Below are 25,806 nucleotides of genomic sequence, written 5' to 3' on the forward strand. Positions count from 1 at the left end.
TTTTTACTTAACTCTAGCCCTGGGTAACCACTGATATGCTAAGCATCATTACGATTTTCTCTTTTTTAGAATTTCCAGTACATATTCTTTTATGTGGCCTCTATCATTTAGCATGCTAATGTTTTTGAGATTCATCCATGCTGTTGCACTTATCAGTAGTTTTGCAAAGAACTATAAATAATTTGGAATTTTACTATGTTTGCATGCTAACAAAAAAGTGTGCCACAGTTTCACAGATTGTAACAGAGGATACTAGATTGCTGAGTCAGAGTTTATTATTCATGCACAACAGGAAGCTTGAGCTTCCTCATGTTCTCTTTCACATATAAATCCTCTGTGTCACTGGGGAAGACCTGTGAGCTTATGAATCTGCCAGGAAATCTGCTAGCAAACTTGCCTAGTTTTAACTCTGGAGGAAGACATATTTTTATTATGCTAGTCAGGAAAAAGCACCACAATACAGACACTGCCTCTGTTCTCCCAAGCTTTTTTCATACAAACATCCTTTAAATGACAATCTGGGGAAAAGTTGCACTGGAAATGTAGAAACCTTGTTTGATGGAGAGCTGTTATCAAATAAGTTCATATCTTTTTATTGTTGTAGAGTACTCCACTCTGTGGATATACCACGATATATTTATCCATTCACCAGTCAGTGAGCATTTTGGTTGTTTTGGGGTTTGGTTAATAAAGCCATTTTAAATACTCATGTAAATTTGTTGTGTAGATATATGTTTAATTTCTATTGATAAACTTGCAGGCATTGGATTTCTATGTCATAGAGTAACTACACATGTAATTTTTTGAGAAAGTACAAAAATATTTCACAAAGTGGTTATCATTCTGCACTTCCAACAGCAAACTACAAGTCCAATTGTTTCACATCTAAGTCAGTGCTTTAATTTAAACTACTCTGTGCAAAAATTAATATCTTATTGTGGTTTTAGTTTGCATTAAAGGAATAAAAATGTTGAGTATCTTTTAATATTACTTGCCATTTTTACCTTCTTTGGTTAAGTTTTCATTCAAATCAGACTTTTAAGAATCTAGTTGTCTTCTTAACATTGGGTTGTAATAGTTGACCAATATTCTCTTTGACCAAACTTCAGATTGATTCTTTTGGACCTCTTTTTGTGTTGGTTTGGTTTTGGTTTTTATTTTTATTTTTGAATTTTTATGTTTTACACATTAGATTTGTTTGAAGAACAGCTTCTGATGTTTAGAAATTTGGGGAAAAAAGAATCCTTGGATCAGTTGGTCCCTAGAATGCTAATATCTTCTAGGTCCTGTGTTCAAACTCATTTCCCCCCAGCTGGCAGGGCTTTCGGCAAGTCTTCCTAGAACACAATAGAAGATGATGGGAAAGGAGAAGGGTGGAGCATGGGCTCAGCGGCTGCATCACTCTGGACTCTTCTCTACACCCATGGGGAGGAACAGCTTTCCCAGTAGGGTGGCCTCTAGGTGAGGCTTCCTTTTCTCTGCAGCTTGTAGTGCCTGGCCCCACACCTACACACTCAGTAGTCCTACATTTCCATCCAGTCCCACTGTTTGGGATGTGCTGTTACAGATCACGTCCAGCATCTCGCCCTTCTCCTACACAACGTTATAGGAGTCCATGCAGCGCTCCTGCTGCTCTTCCACCTTGTCATGTAAAAAACTAATCTTGAGAATGAATGCTCTCCACACCGGTAACCTTATCAGCCATAGTGAGATCCTCCATGGATACTTCCAACAGGTGGATGTTGGTTTTGTCTGGAAGCTGCTGGAAACACCTGGAGTTCTTACAAATGGAGCTGTTCTTGTAGGTGTGTATGAACTAGCTCCTTGAATCCCTGTCCAAAACCATCTTCATCAAAGTCCATGTAGTTAGACACAAAGTAGATATTTGGGCAAAACACCTTTATTTGTTGGATAATCTCTTCTAGGGCATCACCAATGCCTGACAAAAAGAAGAAAAGGGGGATGTAGTTTTGGTAAAGGGTGTTGAAGAAAGTCTTGTATCCCTCCCTAAGCAATGCATTGGACTGTAAACACTGGGTGATCCGAAACTTCTAAATCATCTGCTGGCTCAGGAGATCCTGCACTTTGGTCTACCATGTGAGGTAACTTTCCTTTGATGGTCCAGTGTAGGCCAGTCCCAACCAGGTAATAGTGCAGAGGGTGTGCCTTGAGCTCCTTCCAGGATTGCTCACTGATGATCTTGCTGTTATCTAGAATCTTGTAAGAAGGGAGGGCATCACTCTTCCTTATACAAAAATATTCTCAAAGTCATGTCAAAATTTGAAATGACCTATAAATGGACCCTCCTGCCCCTGCAGAAAAGCCCACAATCTCCTGTACCCCCTCTAGCTCCTGCCTCAAGAGGGTGGCCTTCAACAGGGTCCTCACATGTCCAGAGAGAAACACTGACCAGGAGCCCAGTGTGGCTTGGCAGCAGTGCAAAGCCTGGCCAAGGTGGGGAGGGTGGGCAGATGAACACTTAAGATAGTGTTTCAACACCATGTTCAAGGGTCATTTTAATCAGTAAAATCACCACCACCACCAACAAAACACACATACACACACAAACACACACACACACACACACATGCAAAAAATATGACACTCAATAGACTGGGAAAAGAAGACTTGCTCATGAGTGTGAGAATGAAAGAAGAAGGCAGAGTGTACTCTTGGTCTTCAGCTGGGTGCCTACTAGAGGAGGTGGCAAGGCAGAGCCTAAGTGGCCCAGTGGGGCCTTGGGACACCATGGGGCACATGGCCTGCATCACGCCTGAAGATTCCTCCTGTCTCACCTCCTTTGCCATCGCACTCCCTCGTTTTGATTAGGCCTCATCCCTGGGCCCTGTCTTCAGCCTTCCCAGTCCAGTTGTGGTAAGAATGTTGGTAAGTTAGTTGACAAAGAATTCTGTATCTTTGATATCTCATCACCCCTGATATCTAATCAAATTCCTCATCCTCCATTTTTGGAGTCTAAGCCCTTGGTCTGCCTTCAGCAAGAATCTTATACAGCAAGAATCCTCCTCCCTTGATATCGTCTTATAAGTGATTTTAGATCTCTCTCAGCCGTAATGTCCAACACCATTTGAAATAGTCTTGAATAAAGTCCCCCCTACTGTTTTAACAAGTGGTATACACACAACTGGTAAAATAGATACAGTTCATAATCTGATGTATATTTTGAAAATATTTTCTCCAAGTTTTTGCCTTACATTTTAATTTTTTTAATTGTGTTCAGTACAACAGGTTTTAGTTTTATTGAACTAAATAAATTTATAGAATTTGTATAAAATAATAATGCATTATAAACATATAAATTTATACATAATAAATTAAACTAAATTTTAGTTTTATCCATTTTATGAATATTTCTTACATAGTTCAAGCTCTTTGTGTCCTGTCAGAAATCTTTGCCTAATTCAAAGTCTCAAAGATGTTCTCTTATTTTTTTTTACAGCTCCAGCTCTTATATTTAGGTTTAAAATAACTCTGTATTTAATTTTCATATATAATGTAAGGTGATATTCAAGATTCTTTTCTTTTTAATATGCATACCCAGTTGCTTCATCATTATTTATTGAAAGATTTTTCTCTCACTTTTGGGCTGCTTTAATGCCAGTATCAAAAATCAAGTAATCATATCAGTGTGGGTCTATTTTTGGACTTCATATTGTTCCATTAATCTATTTTTTTTTATATTAGTATTGCATTGTCTTGCTTATTGTATTCTAGTAAGTTTTGTTTTTAATTCCAGTTAGTTAGTACACAATGTGATATTACTTTCAGATGTACAATATAGTGATTCAACACTTCCATACAAAACTTGGCGCTTATCATGACAAGTGCCCTCCTCAATCCCCAACGCCTATTTAACCCATACTCCCACCCTCCCTCTGGTAACTGTCAATTCGTTTTCTGTCGTTAAGAGCCTATTTCTTTGTTTCTTTCTTCATTTTTTTCTTTGATCATTTCTTCTCTTAAATTCCACGTAAGAGTGAAATCATATTGGTATGTGTCTTGTTCTGATTGACTTATTTCTAGTCAGTTTTAATAGCAGGTACTGGAAGTCTCTAAATTTGTTCTACCTCTCTTTCTCTCTTTTTTCTGGCTATTCTAGGTTCAGTGAGTTTCCATAAAAATATTAAACTATCTTGTCATGTTCCCTAACTGTGATTGTATTGAATCTATGGATCAATTTGGGGAACATTTGGTGTTTTAGTAATATTGAGTGCTCTGTTTTATAAGTGTGTTTTATTCCTCTATTTAATTAGGCCTTTAATTCCTGTCAGGAATGTAATTTGTAGTTTTCTACATTCCACCATATGAAATGTATATACATCTTACATTAATTTTGTTAAACCCATATCTAAGCTTTTAATTTTTGATCTCATTTACCTCAATTTTTCTGATATATAGAAATAAATTGATTTTTGTTCACTCTTAGTAAGATGTTAACTGAAGATGTCCTGTTTATGTCCTTTATCAGTTTGAGGAGACTCCCTTCTATTCATATTTTGATATGAAGTTTTATGATAAAAATGTGTTGGTATTTTCTCAAATGCTTTGGTAGACTTAATGAGATAATCACATGGTATTTCAAAAACTCTATTATTATGGTAATTTCATTATTTTATTTTTGAATATTAAACCAATTTTTTTTATTCCTGATATAATCTCCATTTCAGTCATGCTGTGTTATCTATTTTATATATTGTTGCTTTTAATTTGCCAATATTTTGTTACATGTTTTTATATTTGTATCTGTAGTTTTCTTATTATGTCTTTTTTTCTGGTTTTCATAGTAGAGTAATGCTGGCCTTATTAAACAAATTTGGAGGTGTTTCCTCCAGTTCCATTTTCTGAGAGAATGTCAACATCCTTAGTATATTTTTTTTTAAATATTTCATGGGCCTCACTAGTTAAGCTACCTCAGCTTGGAATTTTCTTTGGGGAACATTTTTAACTATGAATTAAATTTTTAAAATAGTTACAGAGCTATATCCCTCCAGAAATTTTTGTGTTTTCTATCAATTACTGAGTAAGGAGCATTGAAAGCTGTATTATTTTTCTACTTCTCCTATGAGTTCTATTGAATTTAAAATTTTTCATTTCTGAAATTTCTATTTAAATCATTTTTACACCTTCCATTTCTTTCCATTTCTTTCTTTATAATATGTATATTTTTCTTTACATCCTTAAGCATATTTATAATTCTAATAGCTGTTTATTTATTTTAATATTTTATTAAAGTATAGTTAACATGTACTGTTTTATTAGTTTCAGGTATACAATATGATGATTCAACAACTCCATACATTTGTCAGTGCTCCTCAGGAGAAGTATATTCTTAATACCCTTTATCTATTTCACCCATACTCCTACTTACCTGCCCTCTGGCACTCACCAGTTTGTTTCCTGTATTTAAAAGTCTGTTTTTTGTTTGTTTGTTGATTTTTTATTGTTTTTGTTTTGTTTTGTTTCTTAAATTCCATGTATGAATGAAATTGTATATTTTTCTTTTTTTAACTGAGTTATTTCACTTAGCATTGTACTCTGTAGGTCTATCCATGTATTTGCAAATGGTAAGACTTCTTTTTTATGGCTGAGTAATATTCCATTATATACATATCTATATTTATATCTATATCACAACTTCTTTATCCATCTATGAATAGATACAAGGGTTGTTTTCATGCCTTGTAATTATACTCTTCTTTTTATATGTTACTATTTATTAATTTCCCTCCTGCTAGGAGTATGTTCATGCTTCTTTGTTTTTCTGGTAAATTTCTAACAACAGATATAGTAAATTTATATGTTTAGCACTAGATTTTATTTCATTCCATTAATAAATAGTGAAATTTAGGGGCGCCTGGGTGGCTCAGTCAGTTGAGCATCTGACTTTGGCTCAGGTCATGATCTCACAGTTTGTGGGTTTGAGCCCTGCATCGGGCTCTATGCTGACAGCTTGGAGCCTGGAGCCTGCTTCAGATTCTGTGTCTCCCTCTCTCTCTGACCCTCCCCTGCTCATACTGTCTCTCTCTCAAAAATAAAATAAACATTAAAAAATTTTTTTAAACAGAAATAGTGAAATTTGTACCAGCAGTTTCTTACAAATTATTTCAATTCTGTTAAGGCTTGCTTATTATCTTGGTTATGGCACATACATAGTCATGCTTTTGGGCTAACTTTCCTCATGATAATGGCCATACCCTTTTGAAGATTCTTTCTAATGCCCCATATATAATGATGTTTCTTTACTTTGGCCAAAGAAACACAAATTGTCCTTATTCTTGTGTTAGCTCTAAAAATGGTTTGATTGAATACTTTCTGGATGTTTTTTCTGAACGTATGGTGATTCCAGACATAGACACAGAGGATTGCTTATACAGTGTCTGGAACAGTGTGTGCATATGTGCATGCATGTATGTGCACGCGCATACATTGTCCCTGTTTTCTAGTGTTCTGTCTCATAATTTCTAGCTGCACTAGCTTCACTGAACTACATCTGTCTCCTCAACGTAACAAGGCACCCCATATCTATTTGGGCTCTCCCTCCCTGTCTTGCAGACTGAAAACTACCTTTAGGAAGTAAGCTTGTTCCCTTGTCCTTTTCCTCCTGTACTGTAGGATGTTCAATGTCTATCTACTGTTTCTTCATATATAGTCAAACTTCTGTATTTACAAATTCCATTATGTAATTCACCTGCTTGCTAAAATATATTTGTAATCCCAAAACTGGTACTAGCAATGTTTTTACAACATTTGCAGCCGGGTTCAGAGTAGGGGAAAGTTTGAGTTGCCCAACATGCACTTTTCCCAACTGAAGACCAAGAGTACACTCTGCCTTCTCCTTTCAATTCTCACACTCATGAGCAAGGGTTCTTTTCCCAGTCTATTGAGTGTCACATTTTTTGCATTCTTGTGTTTTTTTTTCCTTTTGGTTGATGATTTTACTGTTTAACATGGTGCTGAAACACTATCTAAAGTTCCTAAAAACAGGAAGGCTGTAAAGTGTCTTACGAAGAAAATATGTGTGTTAGATAAGCTTCATTCAGGCATGACTTATATTGCTGTTGGCTGTGAGCTCAAGGCTAATAAATCGAAATATACATGAAATAAGGTATCGTGAAACAGGAACACACATAAAACTAGGTTTCATACTGATAAGTTGATGAAATGTTGTAATCAGAGTCTCTGGTTTATTTCCTTTTCCATTACAGAATATACAACTATATTTGTCTGTGGCCTGTGTGAATATACATATATACACATGCATTAAGAAAATTTATTTTTGGGGCACCTGGGTGGCTCAGTTGGTTAAGTGTCCAACTTCAGCTCAGGTCATGATCTTCTGGTTCGTGAGTTTAAGACCTGTGCTGGGCTTTGTGCTGGCAGCTTTATGCCGGTAGCTCAGAGCCCAGGGTCTGCTTCAGATTCTGTGTCTTGCTCTCCTTGCCCCTCCTCTGGTCACACTCTGTCTCCCACTCTCTCTCTCTCTCAAAAATAAATAAATGTTAAAAAGTTTATTTCTAAAGAAAAAAATGTGCATTTAACATTTCAGATAAGATCTTTTTCCTCCACCCCCAAATTAATGCTAAGTAACTTCTTGAAAACATACAACCATTGTATCTTATTCTTAATGTGCACTAGACATGTTGCTATATTTCTAATTTCTTGACACATTAGTAATCAGACTCTACAGTAGGCACTTCCTGTTTCTCTCATCAAATTCAATAATGGTCAGAATCTTCAGACATTGCTGTATTAACTCTATCTTGTCTTCCTGAAAACTGAGTCTTGAATTTACTAACCACTAGCTTTGGGGCGCCTGGGTGGCTCAGCTGGTGAAGTGCTTAACTTTGGCTTGAGTCAGGATCTCACTGTTCATGGGTTTGAGCCCAGTGTCGGACTCTGTGTTGTCAGCTCAGAGCCTGGAGCCTGCTTCAGATTCTATGTCTCCCTCTATCTCTGCCCCTCCCTTGTCATGCTCTGTCTCTCTCTCTCTCAAAATAAATAAACATCAAAAAATTTTAATAAAAATAATAATTTAAAAAAACACTAGTTTACCCCTAACATCTAGCAAAGACCCTATATGCATACAGAATATGGGTTAAGAAAAGTGTACTATTTTGTGAGAAGAGCCTTTTCCACACAGCCTGAAATCCTACGATTAATCATTCATGAATTTGAGTTAGTTAAGTATGTTATTTTTTTAAAAAATTAAGTAACTAACAAATAAATAAATAATCATTTATTATGTCCAAACTTTGCAACTTAGCAGGATGACAGATACAATATTGTGGTTCTGATTTACAAAGAAGGTTCTGTTCAAATAGTCTATTTTTTAAGTAAGTTGTTTACTAGGTGATTTATTTCAGTGTTTGCTGAAGAAAATAAGGTTGCCCTATACTCATGCAAAGGCGCCAAAAATTTCAACAGTCATTTCCCCTGTATGTATGAAATCCAATTAGATACTTGAGGAAACTGAAATTTGAAAGTAAAGATAAACAAACTGAGGTTTGATGGAGGGAAGGGAATGGGAGGTAGGCTAAATGGGTGATGGGCATTAAGGAGGGCACTTGCTATGATGAGCACTGGGGGTTGTATGTAAGTGATGATCACTAAATTCTATTCCTGAAACCAGTATTACACTATATATTAACTAACAGAATTTAAATAAAACCTCTAAAAAATAAAAGAAAATAAAGGTAAATAGCAAGAGTGAATTGCTAATTGATAAAGGAGACACTTAAGGACATTCAGAAGACCAAAGATTCAGAAAGGCAAGGATACAGGGGTGAGGTGAACCAGGAAGTGAAAAAAAACATTTTGAAGAGTATCTAGAAAGGCCATAATGACATTTTGCTAGAGTGAAACCAAGTATGTAATTGTCTGGCAGGTCTCAATTTTTGCCTCTTCACACATTTGACAATGGAATTAACTCTATAACTTATGCTTTTAGTTAAGCAATTTCCAGGGGTCCTGGAATATTCTGTTGGAAACTTGCTTAATATTTTGCTGGCCTTATGCCATGTGGTGGCAAAGTGTGTCAGCCACAAGGCTTATGTATCTTTTACCAAAAATGTGCAGATATTATGTGATTCCTTTGATGGTGTCTCTCTTGTGGTATAGGAATGCGCTACAAAAAGAAACAAGGGTACTCTGTACAGCTTTATTCACTTGAGCACAAAAAACATTGCAATAACTATGTGGCATTTAAACACTGTGAGTGGGCATCTCAGATTCCTGGTTTAGGTGTGTCCTGAACCTCTCACTCACCTGTTTTCATGTTTTCTCAGTGCCCCGAGATAAGTTACTTAACTGGTGGTGGCAGTGACTGCTGCTAGAGTGAATCAATTTAGTTGATATTCACAGCTGGCATATAGGTAATACACTGAGAAGAACATCAGATTTCTATTTAGGAAAATATTTCATTGGAGCCCAATTTTGCAACTAATTGAAGACTTGAACATAGGGAAGTCCATGATTATTCTCAGAAAACTGTTACTTCTTTTTTAATTAGTCCACTTCTTTTCATTTCCACTGTTCCTAACCCACTAGCCACAATAGTTTTTCACCCAGATTAACATGGTGGTCTTTTAACTGATTTCCCACCTCTGTCTTCTGCCCCATTGGTTGTTGAGGTAGAAGTCAAAATGATTTTTCTAACATTTGTTTATGTTTATCTCACTTTCCCTCTGATAAAGTCCAGCCAAATCTTGATCTGATTCCTGCTTAGATCTTCTGCCTTATCTTCTAGACACTCCCTCATCATCAGTGTGTTCCAGTGAAGCTGATTTTTTAGTTCCTTCCTAAAATCTAGAACTATATTTTTAAATATCTATTAAATATTTCTTCCTTGAACTCTCATAGGCATCTTTTTCTTTTATTGTATTTCTTTTTAAATTGTGGTTAAGAACAGTTCACATATAATCTACTCTCTTAATAATGTTTTAAATCCTAAGCCATCTCTTTTCCCCCAGAAGCATCCTAAACTTACATAGTCCAAAGCTGAAGTCTTTAGAAGTCTTTTCACAAATGCATTCTATTTCCTTCTCTACTATTCATTCATCCAGTGAGCCTCTAAGCTGGAAACTTCAGTTTGAGTTTTGAAAAGCTCTTCTGCACCCAGTTTACCATTTAATTATCCCAATTCTCCCCAAAATATTTTTTTAGTGTTTATTTACTTTTGAGAGGGGAGAGGCAGAGAGAGAGGGAGATAGAGAATCTGAAGCAAGCTCCAGGCTCTGAGCTGTCAGTACTGAGCCCGACGTGGGGCTCAAACCCACCAACCATGAGATTATGACATAACTCAAAGCCTGACACTTAACTGACTAAGCCACCCAGGCTCCCCTCCCCAGATGGTTCTTGATTCAATTTTCCATCATGTTATTTTAAATTTTCTAGTTTTACATCTCTCTCCCTCTTCATCTCTTTAAAGGCAGGATGTATCAGGCACTGAAATCTATCCCTGACACTAGTGTAAACTCCATTAACACTTGTTGAATGGCTCCATATATAAAGACTTGGTAGCACTCTCTCTACAAGGTCTCTGTGATTTATCAGTTACAAATTTATCTCTTTTATAGGATGTGAATCATATAAGACAAGCTCTTCTCTGACCCAACCTTGTTCTACCACAGAGTAGAAAGTCCAGCAATATTTTAAATGATAAATAAATTTGAAATCTCCTAGTCATAGAATATTATATTTCTACTTTATTAAAACATGTAAGAATCTCTTATTTATGAAGCAATAAGCTTTGAAATTCCATCATCATTAACAACTAAAATAAAAACACCCACAAATTTTAAAACCAATAGTACAAAGAAACACCTACAATATCATGAACTAAAAAACCTTTACAAAATATGATTCATATTGCAATCATATTTTATAAATTGAAGGCATATTTCTGTGTATATGCATAGAGATATTTTGATGACTGGTCTTGAAGTATTAACAGTAAGTATCTCTTTGTTTTACGGGTTTTTTGGGGGGTTACATTTCTTTATTTTAAAAAATTTTTATAAGTACATATAGATTTTACACAAACAATAATGCTATTAAAATATATATTGTATCCCTTTAATTAGTAATGTAGTTGCCAAACTCCTGAAAAATCTCTTTTGTCCATTACTCTTTGTAATGTAAAGGAGGTAGAGTTGATGAATGTCCAATATTTTAAGTCGTGTTCTTTCATCAGGAGTGTGAATGGATTGTGGTATAACAGTTAGCAGAGTAAAAGATGAAGTTGGAAATTGAGTGTTACATGTGACTGGCACAGAAGATAGGTGTGTATGTGTTTGTGTTTCGATGGGTGCATTTGTAATGCATAAAAGAGTGAAAATGAAGGAAAGTAAAAGTGTTGACAAGTGTTTTTCCTTTTCTGAAATTCCAGTGATGCTGACACCCTTGTCTGAACAAATAACACTTGCATTGAAAACAGAAAAGAGAACAGACCAAATTTGTTTGGCTAGCATAAATCAGCTTATAAGATAGGATGGGAATCTATCAATATCTTGGAATTTTTTTTCTTCTCTCTGCACTTTTATAAAATTTGGTTTAATAAAAAGGACATAAAATATTGACCTAAAGAGGTGGGTAAATCTGAAAAGATATGCAAGTGTACATACACCCAATTAAAATGAAGACTTTTTTTTTTAACACAGATTACTATTTTTAGTAAGAATAAAGTTTGTACTGTAAGAGTTTTGTCTGGTATATCAGTGTAAATATATATGGAGCGAGTTGTAAATAACTTTGAAATTTTCTGACCGAAGATGGAAGTAGAGGCTCACCAGAAATAATATCCATAAAATTAACAACTAAGGATAAACTAGTTAGGAAATATGCCTAAGCTGTGAGAGATAGCATTACTCATAGAAGTGATACTTTCTATCTTTCTATCTAAGTAAACGGGATTACTTAATTTCTCATGGCTATGAAATTTTATTTTGAATTGTTTTGGATAATAGTGTAATTTTTAAAAATAATAACGTGCTTTTCATAAGAAAAATCTTGCCTAGTTTCCTGTATAGCTTTGATACAATGGCAATTTAAAAGCGTGATATTAAAATCTCCTTACTCATAGCACAATTGTTTTTGCTGAATTTAGTGGGGGCCTAGAAATGGCACAGAATTTTCCAAGCCCTCGTATAGTTTTTTTCTTTGTGAGAATTCCTAATAAGAAGTACCTATGCTTAGTAACAAGATTAGTTACAAATTCTCCTTACAAATTAGATAAAATTATCCTATTGATTTTGAACTGTGTAATGGTCATTTCCCTTTTTTCTTTTGTATTCTCAAGCTTATAGCCAAATACAGCCTATCCTTGGTGCTGCTAAATGTTTTGTGACTAGATCACTGGGGAAAACAGAAAAGTTCTGATTTGCAGTATTTACCAATTTCTGAGGTATAAATTCTTCCACTAAAGCTAAGTTTAAGCTACTAAGATATGTTATGACAGGTGGAACTGGGAAGAAATGTGTACAGTTGGTTTTTTAAACTGGTATGAACCAGCTCCAGGATAGTGCCAGGCCCAAGCATAATATTTATGCCCTAATCATATGCTATGTATACATTTTTAGCCCTCCCCTTTCCTTTTTTTTTTTGCTTATTATTTGTTTGTTGTTTTATTTATTTATTTATTCTATACAATTTATTGTCAAGTTAACTAACATACAGTGCATACAGTGTGCTCTTGGCTTTGGGAGTAAATTCTCATGATTCATCACTTACATACAAAATGCAGTGCTCATCCCAACCGGCGCCCTCCTCAATACCCATCACCCACTTCCCTGCCCCATCTCACCCTTCCACTCTCAGTTTGTTCTCTGTTTTTAAATTTTATTTAAAATTTTTTAAATGTTTATTTTTGAGAGAAAGAGAAAGAGCGTGAGTGGGAGAAGGAGACACAAAATTGAAAGCAGGATCCAGGCTCTGAGCTACCAGCACAGAGCCCGACTCAGGGATTGAACACATGAATGAAGTCATGGCATGAGCTGAGATCAGACACTTAACTGACTGAGCCACACAGGTGCCCTTGATTTGTTCTCTGTATTTTTTTTCTTTTATAGTTTATTGTCAAGTTGGTTTCCATGTAACACCAAGTGCTCATCCCAAGTGCCTTCCTCCATGCACATCAACCCTGTCCCCTCTCCCCATTTTCTGTCAGCCCTCAGTTTGTTCTCAGTATTCAAGAGTCTCTCACTGTTTACCTCCCACTCTCTCCCCAACTATTTCCCTGCCTTCCTCTCCCACATGGTCCTCTGCTAAGTTTCTCCTTTTCCACTTATGAGTAAAAACATATGGTATCTGTCCTTCTCTGCTTAACTTATTTGACTTAACATGACACCCTCGAGGTCCACCCACATTGCTACAAATGGCCAGATTTCATGCTTTCTCATTGCCATGTAGTATTCCATTGTATAGATCAACCACATTTTCTTGATCCATTCATCAGTTGAAGGACATTTAAGCTCTTTCCATGATTTGGAAGTGCCGCTATTTGGAAGTGCCGCTATGAACATTGGGGAACATGTGCCCTTATGCATCAGCACTTCTGTATCCCGTGGGTAAATCCCTAGCAGTGTTATTGCAGGGTCATAGGGGAGTTCTATTATTAATTTTTTGAGGAACCTACACACTGTGTTCCAGAGGGGCTGCCCCAGTTTACATTCCTACCACAAGTCTAAGAGAGTGCCTGTTTCTCCACAACTTGTCAGCATCAATAGTCACTTGATTTGTCCATTTTAGCCAGTCTGACCGGCATGAGGTGCTACCTCAGTGTGGTGTTGATTTGTATTTCCCTGATGATGAGTGATACTGAGCATCATTTTACATGTCTATTGGACATCTGGATGTCTTCTTTGGAAAAGTATCTTTTCATGTCTTCTGCCCATTTCTTCACTGGATTATTTGTTTTTTGGGGGTGGAGTTTGGTGAATTCCTTATAGATTTTGGATACTATTCCTTTATCTTATATGTCATTTGCAACTATCTTTTCCCGTTTCATTGGTTGCCTATAAGTTGTTTTATTTTAATAGTTTATTTATTTTTGAGACAGAGCATGAATGGCAGAGGGACAGAGAGAGAGGAAGACACAGAATCTGAAACAGGCTCCAGGATCTGAGCTGTCAGCAGAGAACCCGATGTGGGGCTCAAACTCATACCCCGCTAGATCATAACCTGGGCCAAAGTCAGACACTTAACCTTTGAGCCAGCCAGGTGCCCCCGCTATTGGTTTTATTGGTTGTTTCCTTTTCAGTGCAGAAGCTTTTTATCTTGATGAGATCCTAATGGTTTGTTTTTGCTCTTGATTCCCTTGCCTTTTGTGATGTGTCAAGAAGGAATTTGCTGCGGTTGAGAGAAAGAGGTTGTTTCCTGCTTTCTCCTCTAGGGTTTTAATAGTTTCCTGTCTCACATTGAAGTCCTTCAGCCATTTTGAGTTTATTTTTGTGTATGGTGTAAGAAAGTGGTCTAGTTTTACTTTTTTGCATGTTGCTGTACAGTTCTCCTAGCATCATGTGTTAAAGAGACTTTTTCTGATTGGATACTCTTTCCGACTTTGTCAAATTAATTGGCCATACATTTGTGGATCCAATTCTGGGTTCTGTATTCTATTCCATTGGTCTATGTGTCTGTTTTTGTGCCAATACCAAACTGTCTTCATGTTTACAGCTTTGTAGTGGAGGCTAAAGTCTAGGATTGTGATGCCTCCTAAATTGGGTTTCTTCTTCAATATTACTTTGGCTATTCAGGGTCTTTTGTGGTCCATACAAATTTTAGAATAGTTTGTTCTTGCTTTGAGAAGAATGCTGGTGCAATTTTGATTGGGATTGCATAGAATCTGTAGATTGCTTTGGGTAATAATACCATTTTAAGAATGTTTATTCTTCCAATCCATGAGTATGGAATGGTTTTCCATTTCTTTGTGTCTTTGTCAATTTCCTTCATGAGTTTTCTAGAGTTTTCATCTTACAGGTCTTTTATATCTTGGGTTAGGTTTATTCCTAGGTATTTTATGATTTTTTGTGATATTGTGAATGGGATCTGTTTATTGATTCTCTTTCTGTTGCTTCATTATTGGTGTATAAAAATGAAACCGATTTATGTACGTTGATTGTGTACCCAGCGACATTACTGAATTCATGGATCTGTTCTAAGGGCTTCTGGTAGTGTCTGTCGCATTTTCCATGTAGAGTATCATGTCATCTGCGAAAAGTGAAAGTTTGACCTCATCTTTGCCAATTCTGATGCCTTTTATTTTCTTTTGTTGTCTGATTATTGATGCTGGGACTTCCAGCTCGATGTTAAACAGAAGTGGTGAAAGTGGACATCCCTGTCATGTTCCTGAACTCAGGAGAAAGCTCTTGGTTTTTTCCCGCTGAGGATGATATTAGCTGTGGGCTTCTCATAAATGTGGGCTTCTTTTATGATGTTTAAGTAATTTCCTTCTATCCCAACTTGCTCGAGGGTTTTTATTAAGAAAGGATGCTATATTTTGTCAAATTCTTTTTCTGCATCTATTGACACGATCCTATGGTTTTTATCTTTTATTTTGTTAACTTGATGTATCACATTGATTGATTTGAGAATATTGAACCAGCCCTGTAACACAGGAATGAATCCCACTTTATCTTTGTGGATAACTCTTTTTATATGCTGTTGAATTCGATTTTCAAGTATCTTGTTGAGTATTTTTGGATCTGTATTCATCACGGATATTGGCCTGTAGTTCTCTTTTTTTGTTGGGTCTTTGTCCAGTTTGGGAATCAAAGTGATCCTGGCTTTGTAGAATGAGTCCAGAAGTTTTCCTTCTATTTCTATTTTTTGGAATAGCTTGAGAAGAATTGATATTAACTCTGATTTAAATGTCTGGTAGAATTCCCAGGGAAGCCATGTGGCCCAGGGCTCTTATTCCTTGGGAGAGTTTTGATAATTGATTCAAATTCTTCACTAATTATCAGTCTGTTCAGATTTTCTTTCTCTTTCCATTTGAATTTTGGCAGTGCATATATGTTTAGGAATTTGTCCATGTCTTCTAGGTTGTCCTGTTTGTGGGCATATAATTTTTCATAGTATTCCCTGATAATTGCTTGTCTTTTTGAGGGATTGGTTGTAATAGATACATTTTCATTCATGATTTTTTGTCTATTTGAATTTTCTCTTTTCTCTTTGAGAAGCCTGGCTAGAGGTTCATCAATTTTTTTTTTTTTTCAGAAAAACCAACTCTTGGTTTTATTGAACTGTTCAACTGGTTTTTTTTTGGATTCTATATTGTTTATTTCTGCTTTGATCTTTATTATTCTCTTCTTCCAATGGGTTTGGTGTGTTCTTGCTGCTCTGCTTCTAGTTCCTTTAGGTTTGCTGTTAGATTTTGTATTTGTGCCTTTTCTAGTTTCTTGAAATAGGCCTTGACTGCAATATACTTTCCACTTAGGACTGCCTTTGCTGCATCCCAAAAAGTTTGGATTGTTGTATTTTTATTTATTTCCATATAAATTTTAATTTCTTCTCTAATTGCCTGATTGGCCCATTTGTTCTTTAGTAGGGTGATCTTTAACCTCCATGTTTTTGGAGGTTTTCCAGACTTGTTCTAGAATTGATTTCAAGTTTCATAACATTGTGATCTGAAAGTGTGCATGGTATGATCTCAATTCTTTTATAGTTACGGAGGGCTGCTTTATGACCTAGTATGTGGTCTCTCTTGGAGAATTTACCATGTGCACTCCAGAAGAAAGTGAGTCCCATAGCTTCAGGATGTAGACTTCTAAATATATCTGTCAAGTCCATCTGTCCCAATGTGTAGTTTAGGCCCATTGTTTCCTTAGTGATATTCTGTCTAGTTGATCTATCCATTGCTATAAGTGGAATATTATTATTCCCTGAAATTAGTACATCTTATCAAGAAGATTGTTTCTGTTTGTGATTTACTTTTTTATGCATTTGGGTGCTTCTGAATTTGGTGCATAGATGTCATAATTGTTAGCTCTTCCTGATGGATAGCCCCTGTAATTGTTATATAATGCCCTTCTTTACCTCTTGTTACTGCCTTAATGTTAAAGCCCAGTTTGTCTGATGTAAGTATGGCTACTCCAGCTTTCTTTTGACTTCCAGTTGCATGATTGATATTTCTCCATCCCCTTACTTTCAATCTGAAGGTGTCCTCAAGTCTAAAATGAGTCTCTTGTAGACAGCAAATAGATTCTAATACCCTATGTCTTTTGATTGGAGCATTTAGTCCATTTACATTCAGTGTTATTATTGAGAAATATGGGTTTAGAATCATTGTGCTCTCTGTAGGGTTCATGCTTGTAATGGTGTCTCCAGTACCTTGCATTGCTTGCAACATTTTTCTCTTAGAGTCCCTCTTAGGATTTCTTGTAGGGCTGGTTTAGTGGTGATGAATTCCTTCAAATTTTGTTTATTTGGGAACACTTTTATCCTCCTTCTATTTTGAATGACAGGCTTTTTGATAAAGGATTCTTGGCTGCATTTTTCTTTTTTTCTGTTCATCACATTGAAGATTTCCTGCCGTTCCTTTTTGGCCTGCCAAGATTCAGTAGATTGGTCTATAACCACTCTCATATGTCTCCCTTTGTATGTTAGGGCCCTTTTATCCCTAGCTGCTTTCAGAATTCTCTCCTATCCTTATATTTTGCCAGTTTCACTATGGTGTGTCATGCAGAAGTTCGATTCAAGTTACGTCTGAGTGGAGTTCTCTGCACCTCTTGGATTTCAATGTCTATTTACTTCCTCAGATTGGGGAAGTTCTTGGCTATAATTTGATAAGCACCCCTTCAAGACCTTTGTTTCTTTCTTCACCTTTGTTTCTTTCTTCTTTTCCAGAAATTCCGGTGATATGGATATTATTCTGTTTGATTGTATCACTCAGTTCTTGAATTCTCCTTTTGTTTTCCTGGATCAATTTATCTCTTTTTCCTGGCTTCTTCTTATTCTATAATTGTGTCTTCTAGTTCACCTATCTCTCTCTCTCTGCCTCTTCAATCTGTGCAGTCACAGCCTCCATTTTATTATGTACCTCATTTATAGAATTTTTTTAACCTGTCACAGCTATGTTTAAGGTCCCTAGTCTTCATATCCATAGCTTTTCTGATGTCTTCCATGTTTCTTTGAAGCCCAGTGATTAATTTTATGATAATTGTTCTAAATTCTTGCTACATTATGTGGCTTATATCTGTTTTTGAGCAATTCTGTAGCTGTGATTTCTTGGAATTTCTTAAAGAATTCTTCCGTTTCATCATTTTGGCTAGCTTTCTGTCTCTTGTCAGTTTTAAAAGCTTGTTATGTACTCTGTACCAGTAATATTGCTGTATTAAAGGAGGATAATTGACTATCTAAGTCCTGTCCATTCAGGAAGTGTTCTTTTAATGGTGTCTCTTGATTTCTCTTGCTGTGCCTTTGGTTATTTTATTTCCCTACTCAGTGACATTTGGGACTCTCCACCATGTGTAATTTGGCTTGTTTCTTGAGGTAGTCCTGAAAAGAGAAACAAACAGAAAAACACACAGGGAACAAAGGCACACAAGCACGCAAATAAATCAAACAAACAAGCCAACCTAAAAGGGAAAGAGAAAAAAAGAAAAGAAAAAAGTGGTGGGGGATAAAAACAACAAAAGACAAAGGACAGTCTCAAAGCATAAAACCAGAAATCCCAGCTACAAATAGAGTAGTGTGGAAGCAGTGCTGTTGGAAGAGTATGTATAAGAGAGAAGTGACAGTGGTGTGGAGGAAGTGAAATTGAATGTTGACCAGCCAGAGAGACTAAAAGGCTTAATTCAGAGAGTGGAAAAGGAGAATATGGTAGGAGGTGAGGAGAAAAAAACGAAGATAACGTTACCCAAAGAAACTATATAATCTATTATTGCAGAGAGAGAGAGAAAAGAAGGTAGCATCAACAGAATGGATTAAGTATGACTGTTTAGGCAAACCAATGTCCCACCTGCCCAGTCCAGCAGAGGGGAGAGATAAGAATGAGATAAGGGGTAATATATCTGAGCAAGAATTGATCTAATCAATGCAATGCATTAATGTTGGTCTTGCCCAGGTCTCAGAAAAAAAAAAAAAAAAAAGGCAGCTCTCCAGTGCGGATGAGTGTGATTTGGTGTAGATAGGTCTCAACTCCACTGTGGGTCCTGTGGGCTGTTCCCGGAGGCCCGGCCTTGGTGGCTGTGGGGAGAAGAATAGCAGCGCCCCTGTCCTTTTCTGAATCAAGCATTGCAACCCACGTTTTTTGGTCAGATATCCCTCTATTTTCCAAGCCCCGCTTCATTTACAGTTCCTAGTTCACAAAGTTTAATGATACCACCTGAAATGTACTCCCGCAGGCAAGCAGCTTCCTAGCTGAGGATCCAGTAAGGTGAGTAGGAGAGCAGTTTCTCCTGTCACCACCTTGGATTGAGGCACCGAGCCCAAGGAAAGAGAGGCTTAGCTAGAGAGAGGATTTCTCTCTCCGCGCCCTGCAGTTACAGATGGGATGATAGGATCCCTCTCCATCATAGGCCCAGGTTTTTGTCTTCTCTAAAGACTGCTTTATGAGCATTTTTGGCCTCTCTTTCTCTTCCCCTCATCTCTCCACAGCTTTCCATGATTCTCTGCGGAGGGGGCTCCCTCCCCCCCAAACCGCTGGGTCCTGGCCCATTTTTATCTTCCCCAGATCACACTCACAAAACTATGAGGCTGTCTTCTTAGTAGACTCTGTCTCTTTTCCTCCCAGACTCTTGCGGATCAGAGTATTGTGGCCTCAGTCCCTCTTAGTTTGATAGATACAGGTGGGTGAAAAGTATAGAGCCTCCTACTTCTCTGCCATCTTGCCTCCTCCCTCCAGGCAGCATTTTTACTGTGATCTAAATCTGTCCTCCAACCTTGGGGTCAAAAAAATTATTTAATGTAAGGGCCAACTAGGAAATATTGTATATTTTTTGGGTCATAGAGTTTTGTAGCAAATACTCCATTCTGCTGCTGTGATGTGTTTTAACTCACTCTTGTGAGTCTAATCTCCCTGTGCTGCAGTCTTAGCCAAGGTGGGCCGAGTTGTATTTCACAAGTCCTGCCTCATTTCCAGACCTTAGTCAGTACACTTCAATGATACCACCCGAAATGTACTCCTGCAGGCCAGGCAGCTGCTTAGCTGGAGATCCAGTAGGGGGAGTAGGGAGCAGTTTCTCCTGGTGCCACTGGGATCCAGGTACCTAGCACAAGGAATGCGCCACAGCTAGAGAAAAAAACCTCTCTCCGAATGCCCTGTGGCTCCAGATGGGATGATAGGATCCCTCTCTGTCCCGAGCCAAGATTTTCCTCTTCTCCAGAGACAGTTTACAGCAGACTCAGGCACTCTTTTTCTTCCCCTAGTCTCTCTGTGGCTCTCCGTGGAGGGGGTTCCCTCCTCTCTGTGCCTCCGAGTCCTGGCCCATTTTTACCTTCCCCAGTTTGCAACCACGCACCTATGAGGCTGTCTTCTTATTGGACTCTGTTTCTTTTTTTCCCAGACTCTTGGTTCAGTGTTTTATGACTTCAGTTTTTCCAGGTTTTAGAGATGTAGGTGGGCAAAAAAGTATGTATCTCCCTATTTCTTCACCATCTTGCTGCTCTTTCTGTTCTCTGTATTTAAAAGTCTCTTATGGTTTGCCGCCCCCCCCCCGTTTGTAAGTATTGCTTTTCTTTCTCTTCCCCATGGTCTCCTGTTAAATTTCTCAACTTCCACATATGAGTGAAAGCGTATGATATCTGTCTTTTCTCTGACTGACTTATTTCACTTAGCATTGTATCCTCTAGTTCTATTCAGTTTGTTGCAAATGGCAAGATTTCATTCCTTTTCATTGCTGATCAGTACTCCATTGTATATATGTACCACATCTTCTTGGAACACAAACAGACACATAGACCAATGGAATAACATAGAGAACCTAGAATTGGACCCATAAATGTATGGCCAACTAATCTTCAACAAAGCAGGAAAGAGTATCCAATGGAAAAAAGACAGTCTCTTTAGCAAATGGTACTGGGAGAACTGGACAGCAACATGCAGAAGAATGAAACTGGATGGCTTTCTTATACCATACACAAAAATAAATTCAAAATGGATGAAAGACCTAAATGTGAGACAGGAAACCATTAATAAAACATACACAACTTCTTTGATTTCAGCCCCAGCAATTTCTTACTTGACATGTCTCCAAAGGCAATGGAAATATAAGCAAAAATGAACTATGGGGACCTCATCAAGATAAAAAAAGCTTCTGCACATCAAAGGAAACAACAAAACTAAAAGACAACCAACAGAATGGGAGAAGATATTTGCAAATGACATATTGGATAAAGTGTCAGTATCCAAAATTCATAAAGAACTTACCAAACTCAACACCTGAAAAGCAAATAATCCTATGAAGAAATGGGCAGGAGACATGAATAGACATTTTCCCAAAGAAGACACCTAGATGCCCAACAGATACATGAAAAGATGCTCAACATCACTTATCATCAGGGAAATACAAATAAAAACTACATTATTCACATTTTTATCACAAGATTAAACCACCTTTAATTCTTTCTGGTGTCAGATAAAATAAAATACCAAATTACTCATTAGTAAAAAGATGCATTTAAGACAGAACTTTTGTGATAGCTGCCAAATCTAGCTTTCACCTTTGGTTTTATTGCAATAATTACTACTTGAAGATTAGTTCCCATGCAAGATTTTCTAGAACTTCTCTTCAGCTCTTTCTTCAAAAAAGAATAATGTAATGTAATTAAGTTCACAAATCATCATTCACAAAACAGCCATGTACATTAACTTATTTATATTTTTTCAAAGGTCTTATGAGTTATAATGGGAAGATACTACAATCCTCATTGTTGGATAACAATGCATCATAAGCCTAATGCTTTACCTAAAATCATATAATGTGTAAGTAACATAAGCTCCAACTTGTTTTTACTCCATTAAGTCCACAAAAAACAAATTACAATTCCTACTGGTTTTTTCTAGAGATCAGGGTACATTAGATACTATTTTGGGTGTGGTTAGTTTTCATGATAAATGAAAAAATTTATTGCTGCTAAATTGTAAAAATTACTAGGACTTTGAGCCCTGAACATAATAATGATGGACCTAGCTTTTAAATTCTTATGTATACTGTTGCTTTTAAATTATAAAAGACTTGCTTTAAGGAGAATGATAATGCTAAGTACCCTATCGTGGGGTGATTTATCAAGGAAATGAATGACAGCTAACATAGTTGATAATTGAATAATGGGAAAGTATATCTAAAATCTTGTAAAGGGATGATAAATTCTGTATAACTCATCTGAGCTGTGAAATCTGTGTATGAAATGTAGTAAGTGAGTAGGAGAGCATTCAGATATAACATCTTGACTTAGTTACATCTTAACAAAAAGCAAATCTTAGTGCTCTCTAGAGGGAACTCTGAAGAATTTTGTGCAGCAGTGGCTTCCCCACCTTCCAGGCCACTACAGCTTAATGGCAAGAGAATTACTGTGATATGAGCTGCAGAACTGCATTTTCAAGTGTGTTTACCGTACCACTATTGATTGACTGATTCTGTCCAACTACCCCTTGCAATAAACAACCCAGCTAGAGTGTGCACTGTTGGGAAGCACTGATGCATTATTTAACAGTAACTAATCAATATAAAACAAGCCTCCCCTTTGTTATAGCAGTACTATTGATAGACTGCTTCTCCATTTTAATTTTTTATTATTTTGCATTGATTTCTGAAACTCAATTCTGTATCTTACTTTTCTTACATCAGTAACTGTGAGCTGAGCCCTACCTGACTAGAAATCTAACATCCCTTTTGAATCACAAATTACCCAACTTCATTAAGAAACAATTAGTTGAGAGTTTTTTAAAAAATCATTCAGCTTTGCTCTAATCAAATTTAATGAGTGTGACAAATTAAGTACAGGATTCTGGGGAAGACATATATTATAAAAATCTGAAAAGACAACATTTTTGCCTCTGTATATGTTTTAGGGAGTAGGCTCTCAAAATCTCCCATTTAACCTGAATGAATGTGGTAGGAAATTCAGTAATAGGGATTTGTCCCCTAATCCTGCTTTATCAGTGGAAGAAAAGGGTTCTTAGTTCTCTTCTTCATTTCTTTCTTCCTCCCTTCCTCCCTTTTCCGTTTTCTCCCTCCCTCCCTCTTTCCTTCCTTTCTCTCTTTCTTTCTCCCGTCCTTTTTAAATCTTGGCTGAGTTGTCTAGAATAAAACATAAATAACAACTACTTTGGGCATTTTTGCACCTGAGTGCTAACTCTTAAGCAGCCAAATAGAATAAGATCTTATCATCTGTTTATATAAACAGTGTAAGAGGGTGAGTCAGGTGTGAGCAGGCAGGCAGATAGGTGTAGATGTGTCCAGCTTGTGAACTGGGCTGAAAATAAGCAGAGAAATTGGCTGGTCCATTCATTTAATACAATGTGTTTAGATATTCTTTTTTGCCTGTTATAAAGCAATAACAATAATATACAGTTGGGCTTTCAGATAATTTATAAAGGTTAAAAATATATGTACTAAAGACATTTCTTATTGTTAGTTATGCTCATCAATACATACTTGTTGTTTAATATGTATTTTCTGGTTACAAAAGAAATTCAAACTCTTTGCAAAACTTAAAAAATACACAAGTAGGAAGAAAATACTAATTGCTCCATACTTTTATTTATCTAAAAACAACTGTTAAGTTATTCATATTTTGGTGTGCACAACTTGCAATTCATTTTTTCTTTTTCCTCCCTGTATATTATTAACCTATGTTACCTGGAGGGTAAATTATACAGAATATCATGTCCAGTCCCTGTGTAATTTTGCTCAAGGTAACAGAGGTCAGGTTATAATTATTTTACTAATATTTTATTTTTGTCACTGTTATTTAAAAAGACACTTTCATATGACATACTACACTAATATTAAATTGCATGTTTGCTCTAAGTGTTAAATTATTATTAATTTGGTAAGGGACACAGGGCTGTTAATATTTATTCACCATTACAGGGTCAGAAATTCCAAAGTAAAATTGTTAAATACAAAGAGTAAAAACAAATCAGAATTGGAAGTGGTTTCTCTGGATAATTGGAAGCAGAAAACGAGGAGATCAGAAATATAAAGGCTCATAGAACTAGGATGGTTTAAGCTTACCAATCAAAATAAACTATAGAAAGAGAAATCAAAGTCCCCTCAGAAAGGGAAAAGAGTCTAGGTGTAGATTTCCATGTTGTACTTATGGCATATCCAATATCCAATATTCAATGTATATTGAGCACTAACAGTATGCCCAGCAATCAAAATTGGCTGCTAGAAATCTGAGAGCCAGATTTAAGTGCAGCCCCTGGAAAGAAGATAGCATTTTACAACTTACCTTTTAAATCTCTTGTTGACTTCATTTTACATGCTCACCCTCATTTTTTTCTTCTCAGTCTCCTTTGAGAATCAACAAGTTCCTCTGTATATCTATGGCTATATCATTGTAAGCTGTTAAAATAATGTCTGTATTGAGGCTAACTGAGGAAAACATAAGATATAGCTGTGCTAGAAACTGAAGAGAATAAGATATCAAATAAGGGATGGTTTCAATGCTCAATAAGAATAAGCATCAAGCAAAAAACTCCTTACTAAAAGATAAAAAGCCCCTAATGAGTGTTACACCATGGCCATGGGGAGAGGAGTGGTGGCAGAATGATTGAGTCATGACCTCACAATGTACCCTGTGGACCTAACCTGCCTAGATTATCTGAAGTTACCTACTTAGTCATCATTGCCAGTTAGCATTTTGAGGGTAGAATTTGGTCATTTGCTTTTTATCTCTGGAAGAGCTTAACATATTTAGTTATTTACTTAAAAAATTTCAAAAATTTTAATGTTTCTTTCCTTGAAAGAATACCATAAAAATTGGAAATGTAAACAATTAGAAACATGATGCTTCTATTTAGAAAAGTATCAAATTAATCATCAAAGCTAGGTTTTAATGACCTGAGTAGAGTTCTTTAACTTAGATTTTTAAAAAGAGAAAAATCAATCAGTTGAAATTAGCCAAAACTTATGGGTGAAACTATTAATCTTAGACACATGTATAATTAATTATATATGTGGTTTCATTCGATACTTTCTCACTTAGCAGTGGGAAAAGTTATTAACTGCATGTGTCTAGATTAAACTTCAACACAGCTCAATCCTTTTATGAGTTCTCCTTTCCTTGAGATTCATATTTTTCTCTGCTGGTTGACAGTAAAATTGTTTTTGCTTTTGTTTGGTTTTGTTTTTTAAAAATTCTGTAAGGCATAATATACATAGTAAGATACACAAGTCTTAGGTATACATCTCAAGATATTTTTAGCCCATGTGACACCTGTAAGCACCCTTGTAATTATTATTGAATCAATAGATAAAACATGCCCAGCACCCAGAAGGCTCCTTCTGTGCTCTGTTCCATTGGCACTCTCTAACAGTAACTTCTATTCTGACTCTTAGCCCCATGAAATAATTTTACCTATTATTAAAATTTATATCAATGAAATCATATGATAAGCACTTTTTGTTTGGCTTCTTTCACCCAGTATAATTTTTGAAATCCATCCATGTTGTGTGCAATCTATCTATGTTGTTCATTCTTTCTTGTACCTGTGCAGTAATTCTATATATGAATATACTGTAAATGTTTCATCCATTCTAGTGATAGACAGTTGAGTTATTATGGAGCTGCCATGAAGATTCACCAATATTTGGTATTGTCGATTTTGTTTTGTTTTATTTCACT

At 36.3% G+C, this 25,806-nt stretch overlaps 1 long non-coding RNA gene across 1 annotated transcript; it reads right to left on the reverse strand.

The window, feature by feature from the left end:
* Positions 1 to 471: 471 nt before the first annotated feature.
* On the reverse strand, positions 472 to 24,693 carry LOC115304878. Its single transcript, XR_003914653.1, has 2 exons — positions 24,412 to 24,693; positions 472 to 1,939 (listed from the first exon to the last, which is right to left on the reverse strand). It is a non-coding gene; the product is annotated as an uncharacterized LOC115304878 (long non-coding RNA).
* Between the last annotated feature and the right edge of the window lie 1,113 nt (positions 24,694 to 25,806).

Source organism: Suricata suricatta, chromosome 10 (genome assembly GCF_006229205.1).
Source record: "Suricata suricatta isolate VVHF042 chromosome 10, meerkat_22Aug2017_6uvM2_HiC, whole genome shotgun sequence".
NCBI lineage: Eukaryota > Metazoa > Chordata > Mammalia > Carnivora > Herpestidae > Suricata > Suricata suricatta.